This window comes from Hyposmocoma kahamanoa, unplaced genomic scaffold (genome assembly GCF_003589595.1).
Source record: "Hyposmocoma kahamanoa isolate Upper Pololo Valley unplaced genomic scaffold, ASM358959v1 160, whole genome shotgun sequence".
Taxonomy (NCBI): Eukaryota; Metazoa; Arthropoda; class Insecta; order Lepidoptera; family Cosmopterigidae; genus Hyposmocoma; species Hyposmocoma kahamanoa.
Window position 1 is genome coordinate 3959336 of NW_020653575.1, and position 6440 is coordinate 3965775.

At 38.2% G+C, this 6440-nt stretch overlaps 1 long non-coding RNA gene across 2 annotated transcripts in view; it reads left to right on the forward strand.

The window, feature by feature from the left end:
• The window catches only part of LOC113225401, a 10434-nt gene extending 8397 nt beyond the window's left edge, over positions 1 to 2037 (forward strand). For both annotated transcript variants that reach the window (XR_003310019.1, XR_003310020.1), the window contains exons 3-4: positions 703 to 904; positions 1753 to 2037. This is a non-coding gene — a long non-coding RNA (uncharacterized LOC113225401). The remainder of the gene's footprint in view (positions 1 to 702; positions 905 to 1752) is intronic.
• Positions 2038 to 6440: the final 4403 nt, after the last annotated feature.

Genomic DNA, 6440 nt, shown 5'->3' on the forward strand with positions numbered 1-6440 from the left:
AGCTAGTTTATTTTTATTCCTCGTATTAATGTTATGTCTGTCACTATTTTTCATAAAGAAATTACTATTCCTCTGAACATAAATTACATTTAGGAAATGAAACTATTTTTCCGGATTTAAATAGCGTACATATGTTTTAATTTATTCTAATTTCTATTATTATCTAATAATAAATTGAACTTAATAAAAATTCATTCAATAAAATAATTTTTAAAACATAATTTAGCGTAAATTGGAATGTTTTCTTTGTAAAATTAAAAATAAGGTATTTAATTAATAACTATTTTAAATATAGTGAAAAAATAGGGTGGTTTGCATCAATATTAGACATAACTGGTTGAAGACTATACCACCTCAGTCAACCGTGACCATGGGACATGTAAAGGGCCCGAAACGTCTGTTTGTTTGAAAAAACAAATATACGCGATTTAAATCCGGAAAAATAGTTTCATTTCCTATGTGTAACAATCGCGAAAACCTAAAAACTCGATATAAATTACATTTTCATAAATGAACTGTGACCCTAGTGTAAGAATGTTTGTTCTGTTAGCAGTGAACTTCAGTGTTATGCTTCCAGTCAAGTCAGATAGTAGCGTCATCTGGGTGAAGGAGACTCACACCACGCCCGCTACTTACTCCAGAGCGTACTTGCATCAGCGTGTCTAACCATTAGAGTTATAATTTTATTTGTTTCTATTTCAGCCCAGACAATGGTCTCGTTGCGAACCCTAGCCACTGCTTACATGCAAGTTGGATCTTTAATCGTGCCTCTGCCTTACGAATTGGGCGAGGATTCCTTTCATAACCAACCTGCAATTTCATAACCAACGCTTATTGCCCAGTACTTGAGGGAGAAGTTTTGTCCTATCAGTTAAGGATGTTTATTGAATCTTTCATGGTAGTGGTAAGTTCGATAATGCACATTTTCCCAAAAAATCCGTGGTCGAAGAAATACCACATGGCTTCAAAATCTTGCAGAGTGGTTCAACATAAGTGCAACTTCACGTATCCAAATTGCCATAAAGATAGTCGATTATGATAGCCGTTAGGTGATGGCACCCCAAGAAGAAGAATGCAATTCCCTATAATTTGCTCGTTATTTAGTTTCTTCTTCACTGTTAATTACTTGCCGTCGGCCTATGTTCATTATATTGAAACGTTCTAATTCTAGTTCTAGTTCATTATAATTATTAATACAAAGATCGAACTTAAAGTATATAACAAATAAAAGCAACATCTTGTCGGGGATAGTGCAAATCCGCGTATGTAGTATTGGTAAAAAGCGCGTATCTGCACCAAACCAAATTTCATAGGAGAGGGATTTAACGTTATTACTTTGTTATGTCTACGGACTGATAACAATAGATTCCCGTAAATCAAGCTAATTTGGTTGCCCCGACATTTACGCGAATTTGATTTGGTCACTAAATTACCCAAAAGGAAAGTTATAATTAAATACCAGTAGTAGTTACGCGTAATTGCACTATCCCCGACGAATTCTGTATTCAGCTGGTAGCTGTAAAGGTACCTGGCTGATAGAACAAAAACTTGCATAGATTTCTCACAGATGGCGCTACAGGAAAAAGTCGTCAAAAACCAAACATAAAAGTCAACAAGCACATAGAAAAATTCGTAAGGTCTGTTGGTTGGTTCCGTAGTGGCTGAGTTGGGAGAGCGTCTGCCATGATATGTTGAAGGCGTCGTCGGTTCGAGTCCAGCCGGGTCGAATGAATTTGTTTATTTGTTTTCCAGGGCACTCAAACAACTGTAGAGTTCAGGATAGTGGACGCCTCTAATACCAGGTCAGCTTTAATGTGCATCAGACTGCCGATTCGCATCGTGCCACCTTTGTCGGCGGCACTTGAAGGTCCTACGGGTGAAGGCAGTGAAGATTCCAACAATTAAGACTTTTTAATGTTGAATGATGAGCAGGAATTCCGAGACTCTTAAACACGCCTTATAAACTCAATGGCATTTGATTTTTGTTAATTTGACTTCCCATGAATTTCTTTCCGTTTGTGTAGCAATAACGAAAACCTGAGATTTTGATTTAATGTAGACGTTGTTTAATTTCGTAAATAGTAAATATACTGTTTATTTACTGAACTAAACTGCCTACATTTTACAGTAAACACATCTATAGTCTGTTCCAAATCCATTATACCAGAAAAGTATACAAACAGATTATTGACCCGACCATAGACAGTTTAGTGATGGCCAATTGTACTGCCAACAACTCAAAGAAATCGTTCATTCAATTATTAATCGATTTGATTAATTGAATCAGTTGGAATAACTGGGTTTTATAATAAAAATGGGATATGACATTTCACTGCTGATTACTATCAAAAAATATGTGATTGAATACTGAGCGATGATATTTCCTACATGAGATTAGAATTTTTTTGTTACATAATCTGTAAAAGTAAATTGACCTAAATACGCGTTTGTAGAGGTGAGAATTGCGTTTCCCCGCCGCATGCTGGCGTGCGGAACCGAATGATGGGGTTGAACGAGGATTGTAATGTAAAAAATGAAAGATTTGTTTGAGCGCTTGCACTGTCGGATACACTCAGCGGTAGGTACGTATCGCGTAACCTCGAACAAGTAACGGAGCCCTGGCCTTAGGTTGCAATGTTGGCGCTCCTGGCAAGTTAGCCAACTATATGGAGTGCAGATATATATGTAAACGGGGAAATATATGGATATATATGTAAACTGCCAGCGGTCATTCTATAATATTTGGAATGGTCCAGAAGTACATCTGAATTCAAATTAGGTAAGTATATCATTCGCTATATGTTTCCGCAGTTAAGTAGCAGTAGAGCTCCTTGTGAAAGAGTTCGTCCAGGGTTAGTACTACCACCTTACCTATTTCTGCCGCCAAGCAGTAATGTCAGCGTTACTGTGTTCCGGTTTTGAGGGTAAGGGTACTGGTGATATTACAGGCACATGGGACTTGTCAACTTAAGTCTCAGAGTGACGGGCGCAGTGGTAGTGCTCCTCAGATCTTTGCAATTTAAAGCTCTGACTGGCACTGCAACTGTTACGGACAGGCGTGTAGCTTACCATCAGGCGCACGACTTGTTTATAAACATATTATATGACATATTATAAACAAAAAGTTAAGTTACGTGTATAGAAGTTACGCAATCAACTGATTATTGTTCCATTGAGTAACATTTTCATTTCTAAACCGCCGCAATTATGGAAGATGGTTTCTCCGTAAATGGCCTCCGGAGCATCCTCCGTCATATGTATTCTTATGTACATTTGATATAATTAATTTATCTGTGTAATTATTGAGTATATAGCATTCCATTTATTTCTTTTTATTGCCAAACCATGAGCCAATTTTCCTCCCAGGTATTCAAAGGTTAGTTGAAGAAATCCTGTTTATGGGATAGGCTCGCCTTTGTACACTAACAATTATTGTTTGTTAAAAATTGTAATTTGTATTGTGGTATTTTAAGTAGTTTTACATACATAAGCTATTTAGATTAGAAGACTTAGATTCATTTCCAATTTCGTATCATGTTACGTAAATAATACGTTTTGACGGGTATATAGATATACGTAAATACTTAAAAGCTGTAAGAAATTTGTCGTACTGGCCATTCTAATATTTTTTTATGTAACCAACTGACTGGACGATCAAGTCGTGCACCTGTGTTAAGCGACATACCTGTTCATAGCAGTTCCAGTGCCCAAAGACGAAAAAAAAAAATCGAAGCGTGGAAGCCTCGATTACTTTCAGAACCGATGTCGCCAAAACTCACACATTAATAATTTGAAACACTATGAAATTTTGATAATGATTGGTCGTAGTTTCAAATCTAAAAAGAAAGAACAAATTCTGGGCTGTTAATATAATTTAAACTTTACCCTGTTGGCATATCGGAGAAAGTTCAGTACTATCAATATATATTATTGCAAGTTACGATGTTTTGATTTTACATTGAAATTTCAATCATTGTGCTGCCATCTAGCTGCTAATAGCTGAACCACGATGAATTCGAGAGGTTTACTTAGTTCTCCAAAAAAAGCCACCATATTGCAGCGCTATAAGGTTTACTTACATTTTTTTGTAACTAAAAAAAAATATTATTTACAATAAACAGAATATTGAAAAAGTATTAAAATTAAATAAAATGAGATTTAATGATAAGATGAAACACCATTGAAAAGGCATTTTTCTACAATTTTCGGGGTTTTGCGTGAGAAAAATTGATACTATGGTCCTGTACATACAAAGCGAAAATGGCGGGCTGGAGCTCGAGTTTACGGAACTCCTGTTGGCACACGTGGTACGTAAACTAAGCACTTCTACTGTGTTTATTGTTCTTTGGCTGTGCCACTCAGAGTTTTAAATCGCAAATAACTGGAACAGCGCCGAAGTTGACAAGTCTCATGTGCCTGTAATTTCACCAGGACACCGGAACCGTAGTTTAGTAGCAGTAGAGTTCCTTGTGAAAGGGTTCGTCTAGGGTAGTGCTGCCACATTACCTATTTCTGCCGCCAAGCAGTAATGTCAGCATTACTGTGTTCCGGTTTTGAAGGGCAAGGGTGCTGGTGAAATTACAGGCACATGAGACTAGTCAACTTAAGTCTCAGGGTGACGGGCGCAGTGGCAGTGCCCCTCAGATCTTTGCAATGTAAACCTCTGAGTGGCACTGCAACTGTTATGGACAGGCGTGTAGTTTACCATCACGACTTATTCGTCCCGTCACTTGATGTTATAAAAAAAAAGAAAAAAAAGCGGAACGCAGTATTTGTTTCGGTTACAGCACGTGAAATTGTTAAGGCCTATAATCGTTCGCATCGATCATAATTTACACTGGGGCGCTGCACGGGACTGGAATACTGATTTACTTCTCTACACGACTCTGTCAGCAGTAGGATATATAGGCAGACATTTTTTTTTCCGATATTTTACGTGATGATTGCATGCATAAATTGAACTGGTGTCAGTTACAAAATGTTCAAAAATCAAATCACGGTAAAAATATTATCTGTCCTTCATATCACTTTAAAACTTATTTTTAACGAAGCTTCTGAAATCGAGAGTATTTATACAAAGCGGTAGTTTGAATGGATAAAATTTGAAGAAAGTATTCCTTCTCTAAGGCTGCCTTTCCACCAGAGATGTGCGAGGTAGCGAGGCGGTGCGAGGGTGTGTAGCGGCGCTGTGAAACGGTGTGATGTTTTCCACCAAAGCTGTGCGAGGTAGGTAGGTGCGAGGATACGTTACGAACTCTTCAGCTATGCGGTGGGCGGGGTACGGTGTGGTGGGATGAGCGGTGGCGATGTGTCAGTTAGTGTCATACTTTCAGTAGCTCTAGTTTCCTACACCGTTTTGCACACATTCCTCGCCCGCATCCCTCGCACACATTTCTCGAAAACATCTCTCGCTATTTTGTATGTACAAATATCTAGCTCCGCCAACTCTTTTCCATCTGAGCTGCGCTAAGAGAGTCTAGGAAAATGAAGTAATCGTATTGGTGGATTTTTTCGTCGCTCACCGCCTCGCTACGTCGCGCATCTTTGGCGGAAAGGCAGCCTAAAGGCGGTAAATTATCTGATGAATCAGGTTTATAGAATTTCATACTTTCCGATAAAACTTGGCAAACAGTTGTAATTCCACAAATTTTCAAAGTTGATTGGTTTTTATAAAAAAGTTGTTATTAATTTGCACCCCTTATGCTAAATGGAGTTAGGAATAGGTAAATAGGTAGTAAGTAGTAAATAGGCAATAAACGTCTAAAGGAGTTAGTTCCGTTAATATAGGGGGTTGTTTATTAACCAACATAACCAATTAGTAGCTACTATCTTATAGCAGTAGAGCTCCTTGTGAAAGAGTTCATCCAGGGTAGTGCTGCCACCTTACCTATTTCTGCCGCCAAGCAGGAATGTCAGCATTAGTGTGTTCCGGTTTTGAAGGGTAAAGGTGCTGGTAATATTACAGTCACATGGGACTTGTCAACTTATGTCTCAGGGTGACGAGCGCAGTAGCAGTGCCCGTCAAATCTTTGTGATTTAAAGTACTGAGTGGCACTGCAACTGTTATGGACAGGCGTGTAGCTTACCATCAGGCGCAAGCTTGTTCGTCCTGTCACTTGATATTAAAAAAAAGATTACAGGGAAGTCCAAAAGTGTTACAATTTTAGTTTCTGATTGAAAAGTTAATGGGGAAGTGATATGTGATTTAGTAGGTTCTGAGTGATGGAGTGATTTAGTAGCAGTAGAGTTCCTTCTGATAGATTTCGTCCAGGGGAGTACTGCCGCCATAACTATTTCTGCCATCAAGCAGTAATAAGAGAGTTATTGTTATCATCTGTCGTCAAACTCTGGGGACAGCTACAATAAATCAATGTAGGCATTTCCTCCTTCGCCGAAGAAAGTTCCTCAATCTAAAAATCACATATACCCTAGCTTTGTAT